At 55.4% G+C, this 23,543-nt stretch overlaps 1 protein-coding gene across 5 annotated transcripts in view; it reads right to left on the bottom strand.

The window, feature by feature from the left end:
- LOC142009046 (uncharacterized) overlaps positions 1-23,543 on the bottom strand; it is a 165,030-nt gene that overhangs the window by 140,053 nt on the left and 1,434 nt on the right. For 3 of the 5 annotated variants that reach the window (XR_012644309.1, XR_012644310.1, XR_012644311.1), the window contains exon 2: positions 20,047-22,811. The exons of 1 other annotated variant lie outside the window; for it this stretch is intronic. The gene's annotated coding sequence lies outside the window, so the exon portion shown is untranslated. Of the gene's footprint in view, positions 1-20,046; positions 22,812-23,543 lie in introns of those variants that run through there. One more of the 5 variants, XR_012644312.1, reaches the window with a different exon arrangement.

Below are 23,543 nucleotides of genomic sequence, written 5' to 3'. Positions count from 1 at the left end.
GAGCAGCTGTATGGACTGGTGGGCATATGGGGCAGGGCCCAGACCAGAGAAGAACTGTTTGATCTGCTGGTGCTGCAGCAGCTGTATGGGCTCTGCCTGCCCGACTTGAGAACGTGGCTGATGGACCGGAGACCGAAGCAGGGAGGCCAACCAACCCGAGGGGACTAAAGGGACTTGCCTGGCTGCATCACATGAAAAGGGCCAAGACCAAGCTCCTGACTTGCAGCCTCCCCCAGCAGGATTATGACATGGAGGTGGTAACATCAAGGGGAGCACCGAGGGTACAGCTGATGACCTATGCCATGGGGAAGACCCCGAACTTCCCCAGCTCACCGGCTGAGTGACCCCGCTCAGTTCTGTCTGGAAGGGGGCAGAGATGTGATGGAGTGGGGGATAGCTGTGTGTATGTCAGTGGCTCACAGAGCATGTGGGCCTCCCGCTGAGGGTAACCTTGACGACCAGGTAACACCCTTGTACTGGAGACAAAGGAGGAGATGGAGCCTGAGGGGTTTGAATTGGAAGTGGGAGTTGGAAGCAGTGAGTCGGGGCTGGGAGGGAGCAAGACCAAGGAGGGGGCAAGGCCCCAGCTCTGAGGGCCCCTCGGGGCCTCCTCTCCCCAGCATGGATCGGACTGGCTGTCTCTGCCGGCTGTACTGACTCCTCTGTACGACGCTGTGTCCTGTCGGCTAATAAACCCGCTGTTCTCCTGCTGAGTGAGAGTCACTCCTGCCTGCGGATGGGATGCAGAGCTTGGGGGACCCTGAACCCCATCACAGGAGCTCTAAAGAGGAGGGTGAGAAACTGTTCTCTGTGGTGTCAGATGGCAGAACAAGGAGCAACGGTCTGAAGTTCAAGAGGGGGAGGTGTAGGTTGGATATTAGGAAAAACTACTTCCCCAGGAGGGTGGTGAAGCACTGGAATGCGTTGCCTAGAGAGGTGGTGGATTCTCCATCCCTTGAGGTTTTTAAGTCCCAACTGGACAAGGTCATGGCTGGGATGATTTAGTGGGGGTTGATCCTGCTTGAAGCAGGGGACTGGACTAGATGACCTCCTGAGGTCCCTTCCAGCCCTGGGATTCTGGGATTCTGGGATTCTGTAGTGCCAGCGAGAAGGAGGTCGGTCCAGAAGTCCTAATGGAAAAAACTGAGTTAGGATAACTTAGCTGTCTTCAAGGCACCAGGGGCTGAAGCAATGGACTCTGGAGTACTCCAGGAGCTGCCCAAGGAGGTATCTGAGCCTTTAGCCATCACCTTTGAAAAGTCCTGCAAGACAGGAGCGATTCCAGAGGAAGGCAAAAGGCAAATACAGCACCCAAGTATAAACAGGGAAATAAGGACTGTCCAGGAACTCACAGACCAGCCAGCTTAACTGCTGTGCCAGGGAAGATAATGGAGCAAGTAATTAAGAAATCCATTTACAAACATCTGGAAGATAATAAGTTGATCAGTAACAGTCAGCATGGATTTGCCAGGAACAAATACTGTCAAACCAACCTGATAGCTTTCTTCGATTAGACTCACACGCCTTGTGGATAAGGGGAAAGCAGTAGCTAGACAAACTGGAAAAAGGCACCTGAAATAAATAGGATGAAATTCCACGAGGACGAATGCAAAGTACTGCACTTAGGAGCTGCGTCTACATGTGCACACTACTTCGAAGTAGCGGCACCAACTTCGAAATAGCGCCCATCGCGTCTACACGCGTCGGGCGCTATTTCGAAGTTAACTTCGACGTTAGGCGGCGAGACGTCGAAGTCGCTAACCTCATGAGGAGATAGGAATAGCGCCCTACTTCGACGTTCAACGTCGAAGTAGGGACCGTGTAGACGATCCGCGTCCCGCAACGTCGAAATTGCTGGGTCCTCCATGGCGGCCATCAGCTGGGGGGTTGAGAGATGCTCTCTCTCCAGCCCCTGCGGGGCTCTATGGTCACCGTGGGCAGCAGCCCTTAGCCCAGGGCTTCTGGCTGCTTCTGCAGCAGCTGGGGATCTATGCTGCAGGCACAGGGTCTGCAACCAGTTGTCAGCTCTGTGTATCTTGTGTTGTTTAGTGCAACTGTGTCTGGGAGGGGCCCTTTAAGGGAGCGGCTGGCTGTTGAGTCCGCCCTGTGACCCTGTCTGCAGCTGTGCCTGGCATCCCTATTTCGATGTGTGCTACTTTGACGAGTAGACGTTCCCTCGCTGCGCCTATTTCGATGTTGGGCTGAGCAACGTCGAAGTTGAACATCGACGTTGCCGGCCCTGGAGGACGTGTAGACGTTATTCATCGAAATAGACTATTTCGATGTCGCAACATCGAAATAAGCTATTTCGATGTTGGCTGCACGTGTAGACGTAGCCAGGGAGTAACAGTTTGTTTCACGCTTACAAAATGGGAGATGCCTACGAAGGAGCACGGCAGAAAGGATCTGGGAGTCAGAGTGGGCCACAAGCTGACTATAAGTCAACAGTGTGATAAGAAAACCCTGGCACGTCATTCTGGGGTGCGTTCATCGGAGCACGCAAGACCCGACAAGTCATTCTTCTGCTCTACTCTGTGAAGCTTAGGTCTCAGCTGGACTATTGTCTCCAGTTCTGAGCCTCACATTTCAGGGAAGATGTGGACACATTGGAGAAGGTCCAGAGAAGAGCAAGGCAAATGGAGAAAGTGCGAGAGAACATGGCCTGTGAGGGAGGATTGAAAGAACTGGGGTTGTTTTAGTTAGAAAAGAGAAGACTTGGGCGGGGGGGGACAATTGGAACTTTCAAGTACCTGAAAGGTTGTTACCAGGAGATACGTTATTCTCCTTTACCTCTGAGGATAGAACAAGAGGCAATGGGCTTAAACTGCAGCAAGGGAGGGGTAGGCTGGACCTGAGGAAAAACCTCCCAACCCTCAGGTTGGGCAAACACTGGAATTAATTGCCTGGGGAGGCTGTGGAATCTCCACCGCTGGAGGTTTTTCAGGGCAGACAAACCCTGGCCTGGGAGAGTCATAAATGCAGAGGACTGGACTTGTTGACCTCTCATACTCTCTCGAGGTCCCTTCCACTGCCATGATTCTGTGGGCTTCTGCTGGGCTGTTCCCTGTGCCGCACAGGGGGGGTATAACGTGGGCTTACGCACCAGAGGGAGGTGTGCTCTTGGGACGCTGGGCAAGGCCTCAGCTGCAGCCTTCCTGTGCAGCCCTCATCACAGAAGTCTGTAAATAACGTGGTAGGTGTGTCCTCCACCTCTATGTGAAGCCTTGGTAGGCTGGTGTCTGGTTGCAGCAGGACTGTGTTGAGGGAGCCCTGGCTGGTAGGTCAGGGGCTCACTGGTATCCTGGGGGAACCTGTCATACCAATTTCTAGTGCAATGACAGCCTGGTGGAGGGGTCAGTGCAGGCAAGGTCGCCGTAGGGGTGTCTTCCGGCTGTGAATCTGTGACTCCCCTATGTCAGGTACATCCTCCCTAGGTCCTGGGGAACACTGGCCTGCCTGCATCACCTTCCCTGCGTATAACATTTGCAGCTGGCTCACGAGTCCTGGTGTTCCCGGTCCAGGACTCCAGCCAGGCACCTGCTGTGACAACAAGGGAGTTTGGCTGGCTTCTCCCAGCTTCCTCTGCAGCCCCTGAGATCTGCCCCAGCTGGACACAGGGCTCCTGGGGAGCAGGACTGCCTGGCTGGTAGGCCTCGTCCACACGCGCAGGGTCTAACTCGGGAGGCTGAGTGTCCCCAAACAGCCAGGCAAGGCCCCGCTGGGGACCAAGGTCCCTTGGGGAGAGGGAGGCGCTTTCGAGCCACCTGGAGCTTGTCTTCAGGTCTGGGCAAGGTGCTCGGAGAGTCCCGGGTTGAGTCTGCTCCCGTTTGCTTGCTCTGGAGTGACACAGCTACAACCTTCACCCCCGTGCAGGCAGACGAACCCCTCCCTCTGACACAGTGAGCACCTCTCTGGGAAGCGGATTAACTACGCTGGCGGGAGACCGTCTCCCTGTTCGCACAGAGCAGCCACATCTGTGCGGACGCAGTGCCTGAAGCGTAGCCGGGCCCGTGGCTAACGACCCGGTGAAACAGATCGTTGAGCCCAAGGAGTTGATGTGCGTTCCAAGGGAAGCGACCCATGGAGAGCTCTGCAGTCCTGGGGGGAAGGCAAAGCCAGAGGAGGCCTGTTCTCTGCCCTGGACAAGGCCACCTATTAACCCTCCAGCTAAGAGTTACTAGGCCCCCTCAAGAGATAACCCCCAGCACTACTGAGAACAAGACACTGCCCCAGCCCATGTGAGAGCCAAGGGCTGGACTCGCTCAGTCTTTGACAGGCCCATGAGCCTGCGCTCAGCCTTGGGTCGTTGCGCTGGAGGGGCTGGGCACACACGGGCCCACCTGAGCCGGAGGGGCCAGGCCAGACAGGTGACTGCTGCCAGCCCCTCTGCCCCAGGCACCGCTGGTCGCCTTGCCTACTATTCTGCATGGCTGAGCCAGCGCAAAGCCCGGCCCAGGGCAGTGCACGGCGCCGGCAGTGTGATCCTGCACTGCACAGGCTGCACCCCAGCCCCCTCACTCCTGGGACTCCTGGCTCCCTCCCGACTGTTGATTGCAGCGATTCCCATCTCCATGTCAGTGATGGAGCTTTGCACAGTTTGCACCTCAGGCTCCTGCCCCCAGCCCCTGGGGCAGAACCCGGTGCTGGCTGCCTCTCTTTGGGCTGCCCTCCCCTATGGCCACCCACCCCTGCCGACAGGAGGCAGAGCCAGAACCAAACCCCGCTGGCAGCGGCTCGTGCTCCCAGGCTGCTCTGCAGTGCATCCTCCTCCCCTGGGGCTGGGGCTGGGGCTGGGGCTGGGACGGGACACCAGCCACACCAGCGCACCTTCAGGACACTTCCTGCATCCCAGCTCCAGCTCAGCCCAGCCGCTCTCCCTCGTCCACCCAGAGATGCCTGACCTGGCCACGCAACCTTCCTCTCTTCACCTGGGGGGGCGAAAGGACTGTGTCGGAGGGTGGGGCTAAGCGCCATACTGCCTGACAGGGCCAGCCATGCTGGGAGGGGCCCATCACCCTGGCATCTGGGCTGCCAGTGGCAGCGCTGGTAATACTGCCCCTGCTCATTCCGCACCTGTGCACAGGAGATGGGCCTGTCACTTGCAGCGGCACAAGGTGCCTGCCTGGCTGGGCTGGCTGACAGCTCACCGCAGATTGGCCCGTGTGCGTCGCCGCGGCGGGAGATGCACATCCCCCGAGGGAGTCCTGGGCATGCTCTGCCCCGGCGCTGCCTCCCCGGGAAATGAGATCCTTCCTCCTGCTCTGCAAGGCGGCCCCAAGCAGTGGGACAGCCTGTGGGAGCCCTGGGCTCCATGGCAGGTCGGGGTTACCTGCTCCCCAAAAACCGACCCAAGACCCGGGGCCTGGAGTGTGCCCCCCCGTGCTCCGCCCGCTACTACTAAGAGCAACGGGAGCCCACAGCCTCCTCCAAACACAAGGTTCTTTGCCTGCCAAGCTCACCCTGCCGGTGCCACCTGCCTGGCTGCCCTTTGCCCACTGTCCTCAGCCGCTGTTAGGAAACGAGCTGACATCTGCACTCTCCCTTGGGACCGAAAGGAGGCTCATAAACCTGGCTGGGAGCTGACTCTTGGTCTGGCGCACTCGCTGCTCTTCCAGCGTGGCACTGGAGGTGGCTGCCCTGCCCTGCCCTGCCCTCCGAGCTGATCTCAGGCACCCAGACCCAGAAGAAGCAGGACTCGGCTACACAGAGACTGGGAAAGGGAAGGGGATGGGGTCTGCTCACGGTGGAACTGGGAGATGGTCCAGACGGAATTAGCCTCTGCAGCAGGGCATCCGCCCCAGCCTCCAGGAGCCAGGAGGGTACAGTTACGTGAGGCCTCATCGGCACTGCCTGGATAGGCACTACGGGGCAGGCTGGAATTCCCCCCTGGTTACTCCAGACCAGGGCTGCAGGTTCTGGAGCGAGCACCTCTGGTTTCCAGGGAATTTTGGCCAATTTCTTACCCAGGCCAGCGATCTCAGAACACGGCCCCCACAAATCACCTGGCTGGGCTTAGCCCAGCAGGGGCAGCAAAGCCCTGAGACTGGGGCATGTGGGAGTCAAACTGAGATCCGGCCATGAACATGGAGCTAACCACAGCCGCAGCTCCAGCCTGACCTACAGCGCTAGTGCTGCAAGTGGACAACAGGGCTAATGCTCCAAGTGGACAGCTGCAACAGGCCAGGCCCTGCAAGGTCCATGATACACACTGGCTGGAACATGGAATGCGCACGCCTGTCGCGGAGCCCGTGAAATACCCCCACCGCGCCTCAGGGCCCCGCTACGTTACTCCCCCAGCCCACGACTTTTCACCCCAAGGGCCCATTGCGTCACTCCTGAACTCCAGCTCGGCCACCAAGCCCGAACCGTGCTAGCCCGACAGCCCACCGAGTCCCTGCAGGAGTGACCCAGAGCCACCGCTAGTGGCATAACGGCCGGGAGGTTCTGGGCACGGCTGGAGAAATCACTCCAGGGCACCTTTGCTTAAAGTGCAGGCCCCTCACAGCCCCAGGCCGGGATCTCCTTCTCGCCAGTTTGCCCCACTCCCCAGCGCGCTCCTTGAGGCGTGTGTCTCTGTCTGGGCCAGCTGCAGTACCGTCAGTTGGCTACCATACAGCCCTGGTGCCCTGATCCTGTTTGCTGCCCTGCATGCTGCAGTGACGTGGATGGCCGCCCCACGGCGCTAGGCGGAGAACCAGAGGGTTAGAGATAGGCCATGCTGTCATCTGGCTGAACTTTTGTGTGGGGTCTGGAAGGTATTTGAATGCCCAGGGTGGCTATTGGCCCCAAATGTTGTTCCTCGGGCGGGGAGGGGGTATGTGAGGTGTCGAATGAAAGCTGCTGATGCCCTGAAGCTATATGTGCTACTTGTGTGTCTGTAGCATGGACGTAGGCAGAGTTATAGACATTTAGCTCTGCAGCTGTGTGAGAAATGCTTCAGTGCTGAGGTTCACAGAGGGAGGTGGGGCTCCACCCCAGCCAGGAGAATAGACTGAGCAGAGGCCCAGACGGCCAACGCTCACTTTGTGAGGGTGGGTTTCCTGCTGGGCCTGCAACGAATGGGAACTCGGCACAGTGACCCACCGGCTCAGGTGGTGGGCCAAGGCCCATGGAGCAGAATAGAATTGTCCCTCCGCGTATGAAAAGCTGTGAGATGGGCCCTGGCAGGGACTTTCTTGGTTCCTCAGTCTTCATGAGTTAAGCCTGTCTGGACTGGGGGCCCATCCCTCAGCAGGATGAGGTGGATTTAGCAGTGTCCATATTGGATCTTTTGTCTTGTGGTCTCCAAGGGGCCATGGTCCAGCATGTGGACTCCAGCGGGCCGGACCTACGATGCTCCAATGACTGCATCTATGTAACATGAAATGAACTTTCAGAGACTTTCAAGAATCAGCAAATAACATCGCTGGCTGCGTCGGAAGTTATGACTGAAGCATGTAAAGTTTTACTTTAACAATTCTTCTCTCTAACCCTGTTCTTTCTTTTTTGTTAATAAATCTTTAGATATTGGATCTAAAGAATTGCTGAGCGTGTTGTTTTGGGTAAAACCCAAGTATATATTGACCAGGGGCTGGGGCTGGGCCCTTTGGGACCTGAAACAATCTGTGTGGAGTTTGGTGAAATAGGCTTAAGAGCCACTCACCTTAATTTGGGGGTTGTTGGTCTGGGCTGGTAGAGCAGCTGGGAAGTCTGGGGGTTTGCTGATGTGGCTCTGGCTGGCCAGTGGGGTGGCAGAGGTGCTGTGGTGGCTGGTTGGATTTGCCTTAGTGAGAAGGAAATCCCAGCCTGAGGCTGTAAGCAGCCTGGATTTTGAGCAAAGTTTCCCTGGATTGCGTTCTCTTGCTGTGCCCAGAAACCCCGTCCTATTTCACCTGCCAACACACTCTGGTCCTTTCCCTTGCAGGGATTTGCTTTCCAAGCATGGGATGGTTGTTGGGAGCCTTTCTGGGCCATTGGCAAACACCAGCTGCTTCTAAGAAAGGTCCCACTTGATCCTAATCAGGCACTTGGCTGCCAACGTCTGGAAGTGAGAAATTCCTTCCTGACCCCCGCACTGGCAGAAAATTTAGGGGCGGCAGCACAGTAGCCTTCATCACACTCAGAAGCAAAAAATCTGTAATCTACAGCCAGACCCAGTAGCCTAATGGAGGATTGCAGAGTTGTGGATTCAAGTCCTACCTGTGTTGATTGTGTTTCATTTTCTGCTGGGAAAGGGAGCCACTCCTGGGAGCACAGCAGTGTCACTGCCTCTCCCAAAGATGCTCTCGTCCCCTATGACTCCTCCTGTACTAACCAAACATGGATGACGTCTTTCTAATTTGGACCCCTGGTACAGAGACTCTAGGAGAATTCCACAGAGACTCTAACAATCTGCACCCCACCATCAACTTATGCCTTGACCACTCCACACAAGAGATCCATTTCCTGGACACTACAGTACAAATCAAGGATGGCCTGATCGGTACCACACCCTACTGGAAACCCACTGATCGCTAGACTTACCTACATGCTTCTACCTTCCATCCTGCACACACAACACAATCCATCATTTCTAGTCAAGCCCTGAGATACAATCGCATCTGCTCTGATCCTAGTGACAGAGGCTGAAAACTACAAGATCTCTACCATTGATCCGAAGAAGTGGGTCTGTCCCACGAAAGCTCATCACCGAATAAATCTTTTGGGTAGTCTTTAAAGTGCTGCATTTCGGCTGCTTTGTTTTGTAAGATCTCTACCAAACATTCATAAGCCTGAATTACCCACCAGGTTAAATAAAAAAAAAAAAAAGAACAAATCAGGAGGGCTAGATGAATACCCAGAAACCAACAACCCCAAGATAGGTCCAAAAAAGCCAAGAACAGAACACCACTGGTCATCACCTACAGCCCCCAACTCAAACCACTGCAACGAATTATTAAAGACCTACAACCTATCCTTAATCATGATGCCACACTCCACAAGGACCTCGGTGACAGGCCTGTTCTCTCCTACAGACGACCTCCCAACCTTATCAGGCTTCTCTCTACCAATCATAGGCTGTACCACCAAAATACTAATCCTGGAACTTTTCCTTGTAACAAGCCCTGTTGCCAGCTTTGCCCACATATCTATGCTGGAGATTTCATCCCTGGACCTAACCACATTAAGTACAGGATCAAGTGTTGACGCTGATAGAGAGAGCACTGAGGTCACGCTTGCATGTGTCCTTGTAGAGCAATTTAGGTCGCCCTTTCCGCCTCTTTCCAGACGCCAGTTCGCCGAAGAGGAGGTCCTTCGGTATTCGGCCATCCGTCATGCGTGAGACATGGCCCAGCCAGCGCATACGCCTCTGTTTGAGAAGGGTGACCATGGAGGCGGCGCCTGCCCTCTCAAGCGCTGCGCTATTGGGGACCTTGTCCTGCCATGAGATACCGAGTATGCGCCTAAGGCAGCGCATGTGGAATGTGTTGAGCCTCTGACCCCCTCTACAATGCTCACACACCACGTATATCGGACAGACCACAAACGCTCTTCGACAAAGAATGAACGGACATAGAGCAGACATTAAAAAACTCCAAATACCCCAAGCTGTCAGCCCGCACTTTACTGGAGCAGGCCATTCTATTAAAGACCTGAGAGCTTGTGTGCTACTGAAAAGGGACTTTAACGGCCGTCTACAGAGGGAATGCTCAGAACTAACATTCGTATTCAAATTTGACACATTAACGTGGTTTGAAGATGGACAGCAACTACCTGCCCCATTATAAGGATTCTTTTACCTTTTAAGTGCTTTCTTGTTTTATTTAACTCTTAACTCCGCCCACCCCAGCCCCGCCAGCACTCTGCTCTTCTGACTTGCCAACCTTGATGACGATTTGTGGACCTCTGTGCTTTATATATTGTGTCTGTTCTGGTCTGGCTATGATCTGAAGAAGTGGGTCTGTCCCATGAAAGCTCATCACTGAATAAATTATTTTGCTAGTCTTTAAAGCGCTAGCAGACTGCTGTTTTGGTTTGCTAGAATACAGACTAACACGGCTCTCTCTGTCCCAAAGAAGCCGAGGTTAAGGGTCTTGCAGGCGGGCAAGCTGGAGGTGACGCATGGGCTGCTTTACCGCCCAGCCTGCTGCTCAGAGTATGCCCTAGAGCACCGATCCGAGTTTACGGGGATCAGCAGCTGCTGTCACAGTAACTGACTTCAAGCCAACTGTGGGGCGGAGGGAAGGGAATCCATACGTCCACACTCAGTACACCAAGAATCAGGGGCACCATGTGGGAAAAGTTTAGCTACACACCCCTGCCAAGCTCTGAATGTGCCATTACATTTTCCCTCATTTGCCCTCCCCTAAAATTAGACACAGCCACAGCTTTGCCCTCCAGTCTCCATACGTTTCTGAAGGAGCCCCCCTACCGGCCTCAGGGAGACGGCTGTGCCTGTACGCAAATCGTCGTCAATCCCAAATGCCTTCCCAACATGGGCCAATGGGGTGCGGGTGTCCCAAGCACCCACAGAGTCCAAATAATGCTTCATTTGGTGTGCCGATGTTCTGGGAAGCAGCATCCCCCCAGCCGTGCCCCTGCGCAGCACTGTCTGATGCAGCCTTTCGGCAGGGAGTCGGAAATGACCGTGTTGAGTGGCTCCATTCAGCTCAATGGCCGCTAACTCTAAAACCTGGTTGTGTTCTAATGTTAACTCGCTTGTTGCAGACTGTTTAAACAGAGGTACCCGACTGTAGCACAGCCTGGCCTGGGATCTGTCCCCCTCCTCCCCGCCCCGGACCTGTTTGCCGGAAAACCAGCTGCCCCAGCCGGTTGCTGACAGCTTTGCAAAAATCTTTGCAAAAGCTGAACAAACCTGAGCTGCTGCCCCTGTTCTCAAGCATTCTTCATCCAAAGGGCAAACCCCCTGGGCTCCCCGTTTAGCTGGTGGGCATTTGGACAATGTGAACAGGCAGGGCCCAGCTCTGCCTCAAAGGTAGAGGTGTGTGAGCCCAGTGGCTGGGGGTGGAAGTGGGGAGGTGGCTCTGGTTTCCAGCAAGGCAGTGTTAGAAGGCTTTCCTTTTATCCCTCCCCCAGCTCTCATGACAGAAGCGGAAATCAGGAGATCAGAAGCCTGAGGTAAGTTAGTTCCAAGCAAGTGCCCCCCTAGCTCTGCAACCTGGCCAAATCTGCTCCCCAGGGTTCCTCTGCCAGCCTGACACCGCAGAGCTTTCATGCTGTGTCGCCTCCCAGCTTAGACACTGCAGAACACCGCACTGGCCCCATTCCCTGACACCCTCTCTGATTAGGCCTCGCTAGACCTGCAGTGTGTGCCCTTAGCCACATCCCTTATAGTCACCAACCACTTGTGTGCGTCCTGAGACAGAAGGCTTCATCCCACCTCCTTGGTATCCCACGGGGGAGGAGTCATGGGAGAGAATGCGTTCTGGCCACGGCCATGATTTTCTTTACCTTTGACTGTTGCTTTTGCTGCCCCCGCCCCTTCCCAGTCCTCTTGTCAGTCCTAACTGGGCCTCATTTGACTTCAGTTTGAGAGAGGAAACCAGGCAACCTTCCCGTGTAGGCTCATGTGTTACATTCCCACCACAGCCCAAATTTCAGCCCATAACCCTGAAGCAGCTCTGATCTGTTCCCATTAGCACAGCAAACCCAGTCAACCACACACAACAGACAGCCTTTTTGCTATTTGTTCACAAGTAACTTTTCTACCAAATATTACGTGCACTAACCACTTGGAAACTTACTAATGAACCTTTAAAATGTGTGTTGCCTTTTTTTTTCTTGTAAGTGGAGTTTTTCAGCTAGTTTCAAAAAAACTGGTTTCTGAAGAAACCCCACATATTTTAAAAACTCACAAGCAAAAAGAAATAAAGTGAGATCAAAATACACAGATTTTTTTCTTCAAAAAAGCTGTGTGTGAGAGATTAACATGTAAGAAACTACATGGCTAATCCTCAAACAACCACCTCACAGGGTTTTATTTTGCTAGAGAACAAACTAGCAAAGCTTACTATGCAACAGTATGCTTGCAGAAAAGCCACCCCACCAAGGATCCCTGTGCAACCCATATCTTTAGATGTAACGGTGACTACCCTAGAGTCCACAACAACTTCAAGCATGGGTGAGAACCCACATTTCTTACATGCATCATAGCATAAATTGTGACTTTACAAGAACATGCTCATGACAAGACATGAAACCTCACAGCTTCACCTACTCCCATCAGACTCTGTTGAGAGGGTATTACATATGCATCTATTTAGATTTTCATGCAAATAAGCTCTGAAGCACACAGGCCCTAAAGCCTTTCCCAGTCCTGAGCTCCTGCTGGCACATTCCTTACACACACATATCAACAAGTCAACCCCCAAACTCTGTCCCAGGCTGAGGAAGACGCCTATATGCTAAAACGTCTGTTGGCCAAGCCATGTACCGTCAATTCCTGATTCACGCAGCCTCAAGTTGAGTGAATCTTTGGTTGCCATGAGCTGGAGTGTTGAGGAATTGAGCCCTGTCTCCAGGCTGCCGAACAGCTAAATAAGCCTGGAGACCAAGTAATACAGTAGAAGCTCTCTTGGTCTTCAGACTTCAATAATTAAAAAAAAGGCTACGTCTGCACGTGCCCCAAACTTCAAAATGAGCCTGCAAATGGTCATTTCGGGGTTTATTAGTTGAACGCTGAAATGGCTGTTCAGTGTCTCGTTAGCGTGTGGGGTTCAGCAGTGCTTGGAAATTAACGTGCGTTACTGCCGCGCGGCGCGGCCAGGCGGGGCTTGGGGCTCCTTTTCCAAACTTGATGCGAATAATGGGACTTTGAAGCAGGCGGGGTCCTTGCGCACAGGAGCCCTGTCGGGACGCGCCGCGGGCTGCAAGGCAAGTTAATTTGGAGGCGCCGCTGCCGCCCGCACGCTAACGAAGCGCTGCGTTTGCATTTCAGTGCTTCGTTAGTAAAGTTCAAAATGGCCATTTGCGTGGCCATTTCGAAGTTTGGGGCATGTGTAGACACGGCCGAAGTGTGGGTGAGTCTGGTTCTGTACGGGAACCTGTTTTACTTTTCAGAAGCAGTTGCAATGGAGGTTTGTTTATTAGCTCGAAGCTCTGTGAGTATCAGACTCCACTGAGCATTTTACAGGTATTGCTGTTTTCTGTGGTTTGAAATGGCTCAAGAGGAGGGCTGGGGGATTTGTACATGTGAGTTTTGCCTTTTCTGTAAAGTATTGGAGCTGGCTCATGGTGCTCTCTTGGGGGGGACAAGGTCCCATAAATGTTGTTCTCGGTCTTGTGGCCACTCTCTGTGTTTCCTGGCATGGGTGCCAGGGTGTTGGAGAGGTGGGACCTGCTTTCTCTGATACGCAGCCTTCTCAAGGCCAAGCTGGCTGGCTGCTTTGAAAACAGCTGTGAAAATCCAGCAGCCCTTTGTGCTCTAGAGAACAGACTGGCCCTGCTGGTTGCCCTGGTGCAGAGAGAGCTACGCACGACAGATGCGTCCCTCCCTGCCAGGACACCCAGCAGAGCCCCTTGAGGTACACAGCCCCCCACAGAGCCCCCTGGGGCCCACGCCTTCCCCCTTACAGCCAACAGCTTTGTTCGGGGACGGTGACACAAGCCCTGAGGTAAGTGGGGAAGGAAGGAGGAATAACAAAGGACGACCACTCGTTCGAAAGGAGAAAGTCGGCCAATCAGCAAATTGTCTCAGGTGTTTGTACAGGAATGCGAGAAGCCTGGGAAACAAACAGGAGAAATTAGAGGCCCTGGCAGAGTCAAAGGAGTATGAGGTGACTGGAAGAACGGAGACGTGGTGGGATGACTCACATAACTGGAGCACGGTCATGGAAAGGTATAAACTGCTCAGGAAGGACAGGCTGGGGGGAAAAGGAGGAGGCGTTGAGCTCCATGTGTGGGAGCAGCATGATGGCTCAGAGCTCCAGTATATGGAGGGATAAAAGCCAGTTGAGAATCTTTGGGTTGAGCTTAGACGCGGAAGCAACAGAGGTGATGTTGTGGTTGGGGGGGTTGTTGGAAGGCAGTTAACATGGACTGGAGGAGAGAAACAATGGTTGAGGAACCAATTTCCTGTCTTAGGGGTCTCACCTCAGGCCTCCCTTTCCCAGGATGTCTCTGCCGGCTGTACTGACACCTCTGGGCTGCGCTGTGTCTCTGTTAACTAATAAAACCCTCGTTCTCCCTGCTGAGCAAGAGCCACTTGGCTGCAGTTGAGGTACAGTGCTTGGGACCCCGAACCCGATCACAGCTGGTGACAGCGGTGGGATGTACTGCGCCTGCAGATGGGCTTCCAGCAGGAAGTGACGGGGTGCAGTAGAAGGATGGAGGTGTATAAGAGGTGGGGTGCTGGAGGCAGAACAAAGCAATTTTGGGGAGTCATGGGGTGCTGCAGTGTCGGCTGGCGAGTCAGCACCCCAGGGAACAGTGGGGAGATGGATTACACCCAACTCCTGAAGGCAGCCCTTGTGTGGCTGTGCAGAGAGAAGGGTCTGACTGTGGGAAAGGCAACCAAGGCCTAGCTGATTGCCCAGTTGGAAGAGAATGACCGGTCCTGGGACCTGGATGTGGTCCAGGTATGGAGTAGCTGGTTATACCCTGTGAGCGTCACCCTCAGGCAGCATGGGGGCCAGAACTCTGCCAGACCGATGCGGTGGCCACCGGGCCACACTCCTCTAGCAGGGGTTCACCCGGGGCGGGGTCCCTCTCGGCAGATGTGCCACGGCTGGAGATCAAGGTATGGCTGGAGGAATGGGAGGACCAGGAGAAGGAGCTCTATGATGAGAGAGCGGCAGCATGAGCGGGCCTTGGGGGAGCTGAGAAGCCCAGAGGCAGTGAGCAGCGAGAGGGCCAGGAGGCCTGGGACTGGGGGTCACTTAGAGATGCATGTGCTGGCCCAGCATAAGGATGGGGGGGGACCTGGATGGGTTTCTTACCTCCTTTGAGTGAACGTGCAAGTTGAACCAGGTACCCTCAGTGGAATGGCTCCAGAAGCTCACCCCCGGCTGGCTCAGAGGTGCTGGAGGGGCTGCAGCCTGAGCACTACAAACAGGCCCTGCTGCATAAATTCACGCTGAGCCCCGAGATGTACAAGAAGTTGTTCCAGGAGGCATAGAAGGGGCCGGAGGAGACCTGTGCAGACCTGGCCTCCCGTCTGCCACAGAACTACGGCAAGGGGGTGTGTGGGATGGGAGCCCAGACTGTAGAGGACCTGGTTAAGCTGATGGTCCATGTGTCCTGGAACGGTTCCATGGAGTGTGTCTCAGCCAGAGGACTCTCTCAGCGCGGAGGAGCTGGCAGATGACTTCACGGACAGCTGGGCTGAGCATGAAGGAGAGTCCTGGAGAAAGGAGAATCGGGGGGGGCGGGGTGTCCAGCAGCAGCTGCTGCTGGTTCCCCAAAGGTATCGCCCGAGGCACCCCCTGTTGAGGCTGCTTCAGACCTTTCATTGGCCAGGGACATTTGCGGGCGTGCAGTGGGACTGCCAGACCTGCAGCTCCTGCCAGGGGCTGGGGAAAGCTGCCCTGAGGCATCTGCCCACCCGAGGAGCCCTCCCAGAAGGTAGCGATAGATACAGTGGGGCCCACTGGCAAGGCAACCCAGCTGGGGAAGAAATACACCCAGGTGGGGCCTGACTCTGCCCTCCCAAGGTGGACACGGCAGCAGACTTTCTGCTGGCCATTTCCAGCAGGGTTGGGTCCCCCCAGGAGGTCCTCAGCAACCAAGGGGCTGACTTCATGTCCACCCTGCTCCGGTGCAGGTGGGGGAAACCAGGGATCTGGCTTGCCTGGGCCTTGGGGCATTAGTCCCGGCCCCACGGGCTGCTGGGAAGGTTCCTTGGGATATGGAGAAGGGGTGCCGCTGCATAAAGGCCTCCGGCATCTCAGGACTGTGAGGAGCACTTGTGCCACCTGCTGTTTGCACCCAGGGACCCCAAGGGCCCACCAGCTTCCCCCCCACCTAAGCTGTGGTGCAGAAGGGGGAGGGAACCCCTGGGCTTGCTGAGAGAGTTGGGGGGGCTCCCCTGGGTGGACAGTGGGGGGTGGAGGACATCCTGGCTTTCCGGGAACGGCTTGCAGAGCTCATGGGCCTGCCTAGGGAGCCCCTGGGCAGAGCCCAAGGGAAGAGGAGGGGCTGGTGTGACCGCGGGGGGAGCTGGGCTGGCCTGGCCCCCAATGTCGTCCAGCCACCAGACAAGGTGGATCAGCTCCTGCAGGACGTCAGGGAGGCAGGCCCCAGCAAAGGGGAGCGCCGCTGGCTCAATTGATGTTTAACCCCAGGGCGCAGGGCCCAAACTTCCCCAGCTCCCTGGCTGAGTGACCCTGCTCAGCTTGGTCTGGAAGGGGGGAGCGATGTGCTGTGGGGGGGTGGATGTGTGAGTGACAGGCCCAGCAGCTCCCACGGGCCGGGGATGACCCCTGCGGCTGTAGCCTAAGCTGCCAGGTAACACCCTGGGCCGACCACAGCCAGGGAGGAGCCTGGCTGGGTGTGAATTAGACACGGCAGTTAGTGGGGGGCAGTTAGCCTGGACTGGAGGAGAGGAACAAAGGGGGAACTGAGGCCGTGGTGTGGAGGGCTCCTCTCCCCAGGACCGGCTGGAATGACTGTCTCTGCCGGCTGCATGGACCCCACTGTGCTGAGCTGGGCCTCTGGCGACACAAAATGCCCATTCCACCTGCTGAGTCACTCCTGCCTGCAGCGGGGCGGGGGGCAGAGCTTGGGGGCCCCTGAAGCCCATCACCCTCCTGCCTGTGGCTGAGGGGGCAGAGCTTGGGGACCCCTGAACCCCTCACCCTCCTGCCTGCGGCTGGGGGGCAGAGCTTGGGGACCCCTGAACCCATCACACTCCTGCCTGCAGCGGGGGGGGGGGGCAGAGCTTGGGGACCCCTGAACCCATCACACTCCTGCCTACAGCGGGGGGGGCAGAGCTTGGGGACCCCTGAAGCCCATCACACTCCTGCCTGCGGCCGGGGGCAGAGCTTGGGGACCCCCTCACATCCCTAGGGCTGTCCCTGGGCTGGGGGCTGGTAATATGGAGCTGCACTAGCCACTGCGCTGGTGGGCGGAAATGCTGAGAGAATTCTTACCCTCCCCCGGACGAGCCCCTTGCTCCAGGGACCATCCCCTGTGGCGCTGAGCCCCAGCATTGCCCCAGCGGGGCCGAGCTGGCTGGACCTGCAGACCTGGGAGCCTCAGACAGCCCGGCTCTGCGTTGCTGCCCCGGGCGGATCCGTGCCACAGGGTGGGAGTTGGGCAGGTATCGTTTAACTCCACTGCTCTGACTGTGCTGCCCGGCCAGCCGGTACGTCCCTCCCGGCAGCCAGGAAGGAGCTCGTCTCCCAACTGGGGCTGCAGCTCCAGAATCGGGGCCCCCCCAGGGCCAAGGTGGAGGTTTCCTTCCACTGTGACTCAGAGCAAAGCGCTGCCTCCCCCCTTCCCCATTGCGCTCCAGCTGCCCGGTACTTCTGCACGAGCTGGCCGGGGCTGCAGGCTCCGGCTGCATCTCTGGCTGTTGTGCATCTCTCTAAGTAGCAGGGCCCACAACTCCTTAACACCCAGCAGCTGTCCCCTGACCCCCACTATCGACAGCTTCCTCCTGTGGGCTCGGCTGGGAGATACCGGCAGCCCAGTGCCAGCCTCAGGCTGCCCAGCCATGCCAAGGCCTGCCTTGGGGGGGCAGAATCAGGTTCCGGGCAGGACAGCAGGGGTGGCTGGTGGGGGGAGCTGGCAGAGGGGACGGGCGATGGTCTGGCAATAGGGCTGACGGGCTGTGTTGCAAAGGGCCTGTGTGGGCCAGAGCTGGGGCTGCAAGAGGCAGCACTCATCTGCCTTAATTTCTCTCCAGGAGTAATGCAGCCGGGCCCTGGGCCTCGCCCTGACCTGCGCCCGGGTCCCTCCTCACCGGCTTGCAGGGAGCCCCCATGCCTGCTGCTCCTGGCCCAAGCAGAGGGATGAAGCCTCTGCAGGACTAGGGCAGAGGTGCTGGGGGTGTGCTCAGGCCAGGACTGAGCTGCTCCCGGGGGCTGCGTCTACACGTGCACGCTACTTCGAAGTAGCGGCAGTAACTTCGAAATAGCGCCCGTCACGTCTACACGTGTTGGGCGCTATTTCGAAGTTGAAATCGACGTTAGGCGGCGAGACGTCGAAGTCGCTAACCCCATGAGCGGATGGGAATAGCGCCCTACTTCGACGTTCAACATCGAAGTAGGGACGTGTAGACGATCCGCGTCCCGCAACATCGAAATAGCGGGGTCCTCCATGGCGGCCATCAGCTGGGGGGTTGAGAGATACTCTCTCTCCAGCCCTTGCGGGGCTCTGTGGTCACCGTGGGCAGCAGCCCTTAGCCCAGGGCTTCTGGCTGCTGCTGCTGCAGCTGGGGGTCCGTGCTGCATATACAGGGTCTGCAACTAGTTGTTGGCTCTGTGTATCTTGCACTGTTTAATGAAAGTGTGTCTGGGAGGGGCCCTTTAAGGGAGCGACTTGCTGTTGAGTCCGCCCCGTGACCCTGTCTGCAGCTGTGCCTGGCTCCCTTATTTCGATGTGTGCTACTTTGGCGTGTAGACGTTCCCTCGCTGTGCCTATTTCGATGTTGGGCTGAGCAACGTCGAAGTTGAACATCGACGTTGCCAGCCCTGGAGGACGTGTAGACGTTATTCATCGAAATAGACTATTTCGATGTCGCAACATCGAAATAAGCTATTTCGAAGTTGGGTGCACGTGTAGACGTAGCCGGGGTGCCCAGCCCAGCTGGCAGGCCTAGCCCGGCCCCAGGGGGCTCTCTGCAGCCAGGGGAGGCTCGTCTTGCTGCGGGCGGGTGCAGCCGGAGGAGAGCTGCAGGGCCCCACGGCGGCGAGCTGAGGGCGAGGCTCTGCTTTGGGCTGTGCAGCTTGGTGCTTGCCCCACACCTGGCCCTGGCGCTGAGCTCCTCTGGCCGGGCACCCCAGGGCGAGAAGCTCGGGAGGGGGGACCCGGCATTCTGGGGCAGAGCTCGGCCCCCCACACCCGGGGCACTCGAGCCTGTGTGCACCGTCTCTGCCTCGGTACAGGCCCTCTTCCGGCTGGCGCAGCCCCTGGGGTCTCAGCCCCTGCCTGGTTCACTGCCCCTTTCCTGCCCCCCTCCCCCCCTGGTGATCCCACCTTCCTTTGAGGGCCTCACTGCCCACCACTGACATGGCCACGTCCCTGTCGGCGCCTTTCCCCTCCCCGAGGGCAGTCATATCCTCTGGCCTGGCGCCCCAGCCAGCTAGCAGCTCTCTCCTCCAGCTGGGGAGCGCCAGGAGGGCTGCAGGGCCCAGCTGAGAGCGGCCTGGGGGGGTACAGGGGAGCGGTGGAGCCGGCCTGAGGCCGTTGGGCTGGGGGGGGGCGGGGGCAGGAAGGTACAGGGCTGGGCCTGGGGCAGGATGAACTCTGGAAGCCCATGACCTTGGTAGGCGCTGCAGGCTGGGGGCAGGGGGGGGGGCAATGAGAACAGCTCTGGGGCAGGGAGTGGGGTGAGGGTAATTTCCTGGCTCAGGGCACTACCCCACCCGCCCCGGCACCACTCGGGGCCACCGGCAGCATCCTGGGGCACGGCTCCCCAGTGACCACCTCACAGCAACAGCTGGGGGGTCATTGGGGTGTCTCACACACACACACATCCCCGTATTGGTCCTCTCCTGGCCCTTCAGCACAGGGCCCGTGTGGGGAGTGTGGTGGGGCTGGGAGCAGGGAGAGGGGGGATGCGGGGGCTGAAAGGTGGATTCTGGAGGCTGCAAGAAGGGAATTTTGGGGTGGCTGGAAGAGGGGGATTTCAGAGGGGCTGGAAGACGGGTATTGGGGGGGTCTGGGGGTAGGGGCAGGTAGCGGGGTATTTTGGGGGGGCTGAAAGGGGGGTATTTTGGGGTTCTGGGGGTAGGGGCAGGGAGAGAGGGATTGGGGGGCTGGAAGGGGGTATTTTGGGGGACTGGGGTGGGGGTGGGGGTAGGGGCAGGGAGAGAGGGATGGGGGGCTGGAAGGGAGTATTTTGGGGGGCTGGGGTGGCCTGAACCAAAGTAATGGTCAAGACTTTGCTAACAGAAAGCAAAGTGCAGCTGTGAGCTGAAGGAATGCATTGCTCACAGAAGCTGGCAAGAAGAGGGGTGACAGTGCATAAACATAGCTACCGAGCATATTGAAGTAGGTACATGGTACCAGAACACCCTACCCTGGAACATTCCACAGATAAGAAAGAACAGGCCGACCCATCCCAATGACAGGGGCAAAAGTGTAATATGATGGATAGAGTTGTTTTGTTGGAACCAACATATACAAGGTGAGAGGCGGAACCTGACTACGTAGAAGGGGTGTACCTCAGTACGTCAGGAGTGATGTGTAAATTGTTTGTACCTGTGTATAAGAATGTACTTCTGGGATGTGGTGTGGGTCCAACCGAGGGGGCAGTGGAAAGTGCTGCCACTGACTGAGCCGAGTCCATTGACCGTGGGTGCATATTTGAGTATGCCCTGACTTAGACTGAGAAGTCTACAGGGAACTATTATTGTGTCCAATACGGCAATAAACCTGGCCGACGTGCCTTTGCACCTTACTAGACTCTGCGGTCATTGGGGGTTCTCTTCGGGTCTGCTGTGTCGGCTGTCTGCAGAGCTGGGGCAGCGCACAGAGGGAACACGCACGCAGCCGAGTGATACCAGCATTGGAGAGAGCAGAGCACCACGCTGGTAGCATCTGACACCAAAATTCAGGTTCTTCACAATCATTATACAAGATACACTGATCATTTCTGGAAAGTAACAGAGAGGAAGCCGTGCTAGTCTATATACTATCAAAACAAAAAAGCAGTCAAGTAGCACTTTAAAGACTAACAAAATAATTTATTAGGTGAGCTTTCGTGGGACAGACCCACTTCTTCAGACCATAGCCAGACCAGAACAGACTCAATATTTAAGGCACAGAGAACCAAAAATAGTAATCAAGGTTGACAAATCAGAAAAAAAATTATCAAGGTGAGCAAATCAGAGAGTAGAGGGGTGGAGGGGGAGGTGGGAGTCAAGAATTAGATGAAGCCAAGTATGCAAAAGAGCCCCCATAATAACCCAGAAAATTTGCATCCCGGTTCAAACCACGTGTTAATGTGTCGAATTTCAATATAAAAGAGAGTTCAGCAGCCTCTCTTCCAAGACTGTTGTGAAAATTCCTGTTGAGTAAGATGCAGACTTTTAAGTCATTAACAGAACCCTGATTACTATTTTTGGTTCTCTGTGCCTTAAATATTGAGTTTACTGCTTTTTTTGTTTTGATCATTTCTGGAGTATGATATTGCAGTGAACAGCCAGGATGATGATTTGATAAATTCTTCAAAGCAACAGTGGATCAGTAAGTAAAAGTGATGAGACCTTTCGTTCACAGAAGGTAAAAACGTGCCTCCCAATACTAATTAAAGTGAAATTGCCCATTACATGTGTATATTAAAGTTAATAAGTTTCTTCAGTGGGGGAGTTACCCCACCTGTTAAGTGCTAGTACAGTCAACATCATCTAACAGGAACACAGCTGCTCTTGTGGTTAGAGCACTGGACTGGAGGTAAGGATTACCTGGCTAAATTCACAAGTCTACCACTTTATTCCTGTGTGATCAAAGGCAAACAACGTATCAGTTAGTGCAATCACTGGTACTTCCCTATGTCACAGGAGATCCACGAAGATGCTCTCATTCTCATTAACAAAGGGTTTGGGTATGATAAGGGGACACCACCAATGCCCAAGAAAATTGTTTCATCAATCAACCAATCTTCTCAAGACTAACACCTTCACGCAGATTGATGTGCCATATTCTGAGCTGTGGTATCTCCATCTGCTGTTGTGTCCATGACACATGGACCGGGGTTCCCTCCAGAAAGAGCTGTGCCGAGTTCCCATTTGTTGCAGGCCCAGCAGGAAACCCACCATCACAAAGTGAGCGTTGGCCATCCGGGCCTCTGCTCAGTCTATTGTCCTGGCTGGGGTGGGGCCCCACCTCCCTCTGTGAAGCTCAGCACTGAAGCATTTCTCACACAGCTGCAGAGCTAAACGTCTATAACTCTGCCTACGTGCATGCTACAGGCACACAAATAGCACACATAGCTTCAGGGCATCAGTAGCTTTCATTCGACACCTCACATACCCCCTCCCCGCCCGAGGAACAACATTTGGGGCCAATAGCCACCCTGGGAATTCAAATAGCTTCCAGACCCCACACAAAAGTTCAGCCAGATGACAGCATGGCCTATCTCTAACCCTCTGGTTCTCCGCCTAGCGCCGTGGGGCGGCCATCCACGTCACTGCAGCATGCAGGGCAGCAAACAGGATCAGGGCACCAGGGCTGTACAGTAGCCAACTGACAGTACTGCAGCTGGCCCAGACAGAGACACACGCCTCAAGGAGCGCGCTGGGGAGTGGGGGAAACTGGCGAGAAGGAGATCCCGACCTGGGGCTGTGAGGGGCCTGCACTTTAAGCAAAGGTGCCCTGGAGTGATTTCTCCAGCCCTGCCCAGAACCTCCCGGCCGTTATGCCACTAGCGGTGGCTCTGGGTCACTCCTGCAGGGACTCGGTGGGCTGTCGGGCTAGCACGGTTCGGGCTTGGTGGCCGAGCTGGAGTTCAGAACAATATCCTGAGTCTTCACTTGCCTTTATAAGCCAATTCTGATACTCTGGGAGTTGCAGCCACTCATTTTTAAAAGTGCACAGCCTTCGAATTCTTTTTTTTTCTGGGTTCTGTCATTTCGCCCTTGCATTTGTCTGACTGCAGCACAGTTTAGCCACCAGATAAGATTGTTGACTGTGGACATCAGTTGCTTCTCTCTGCTTTTGTTGATGCACTAAAAAAGTTACCCAGAGAGTCGATTAAACATATTGTTGTGACGGACCATCCCCCCACGCTTTACAGAAAAAGGGTTATGAACACACCTATGAATAACTCAGACATGTTTTGAACAAAAAATGACTTGTGACCTATCATTTTTAATGTTATAACCCCCTGGACCTGTAAAATCTATTTATGTACACGTATAATTTTTATAGTTAAAGTTATGAGTAACGTCGGTTAATTAGGGTGGGGAGATAGCTCAGGGGTTTGAGCATTGGCCTGCTAAACCCAGGGGTGTGAGCTCAAGCCTTGAGGAGGCCATTGAGGGATTGGGGCAAATTGATGCCAGGGCAGGGGACTGGATGAGATGACCTCCAGAGGTCCCTTCCAGCTCTAGGGGGTGTGTGTACATATTTGTATAACAAATATTCATCTCCATGAAGGTTGCAATAGGAGGTGCAGCAGCCCTAATGTGAGAGTATGGCCTCAGAGAGGATAGCAGTGCTTAGCCACTTAATGGCAATCAATCCACCTCTGAGGAACTTGACTGTGAGCATACATTCCAGCAGACAGGCAACAACTTGTTAATTGTGTGATTAATGGTGATTATTTTTTAAAATAATGACATGAATTTAATTGCTCAACATAAGGTTCATTGAAAAGCTACTGAAATTTAGAATTTCAGTCATCTGTGCATTGACAAAGTGAGATTACAAGATCTATGGCTCTATGAAGTGCTTTAATT

Source organism: Carettochelys insculpta, chromosome 2 (genome assembly GCF_033958435.1).
Source record: "Carettochelys insculpta isolate YL-2023 chromosome 2, ASM3395843v1, whole genome shotgun sequence".
Classification (NCBI taxonomy): domain Eukaryota; kingdom Metazoa; phylum Chordata; order Testudines; family Carettochelyidae; genus Carettochelys; species Carettochelys insculpta.
The sequence above is the reverse complement of the archived record's forward strand: the minus strand, read 5'-3'. Positions and strand labels throughout refer to the sequence as shown.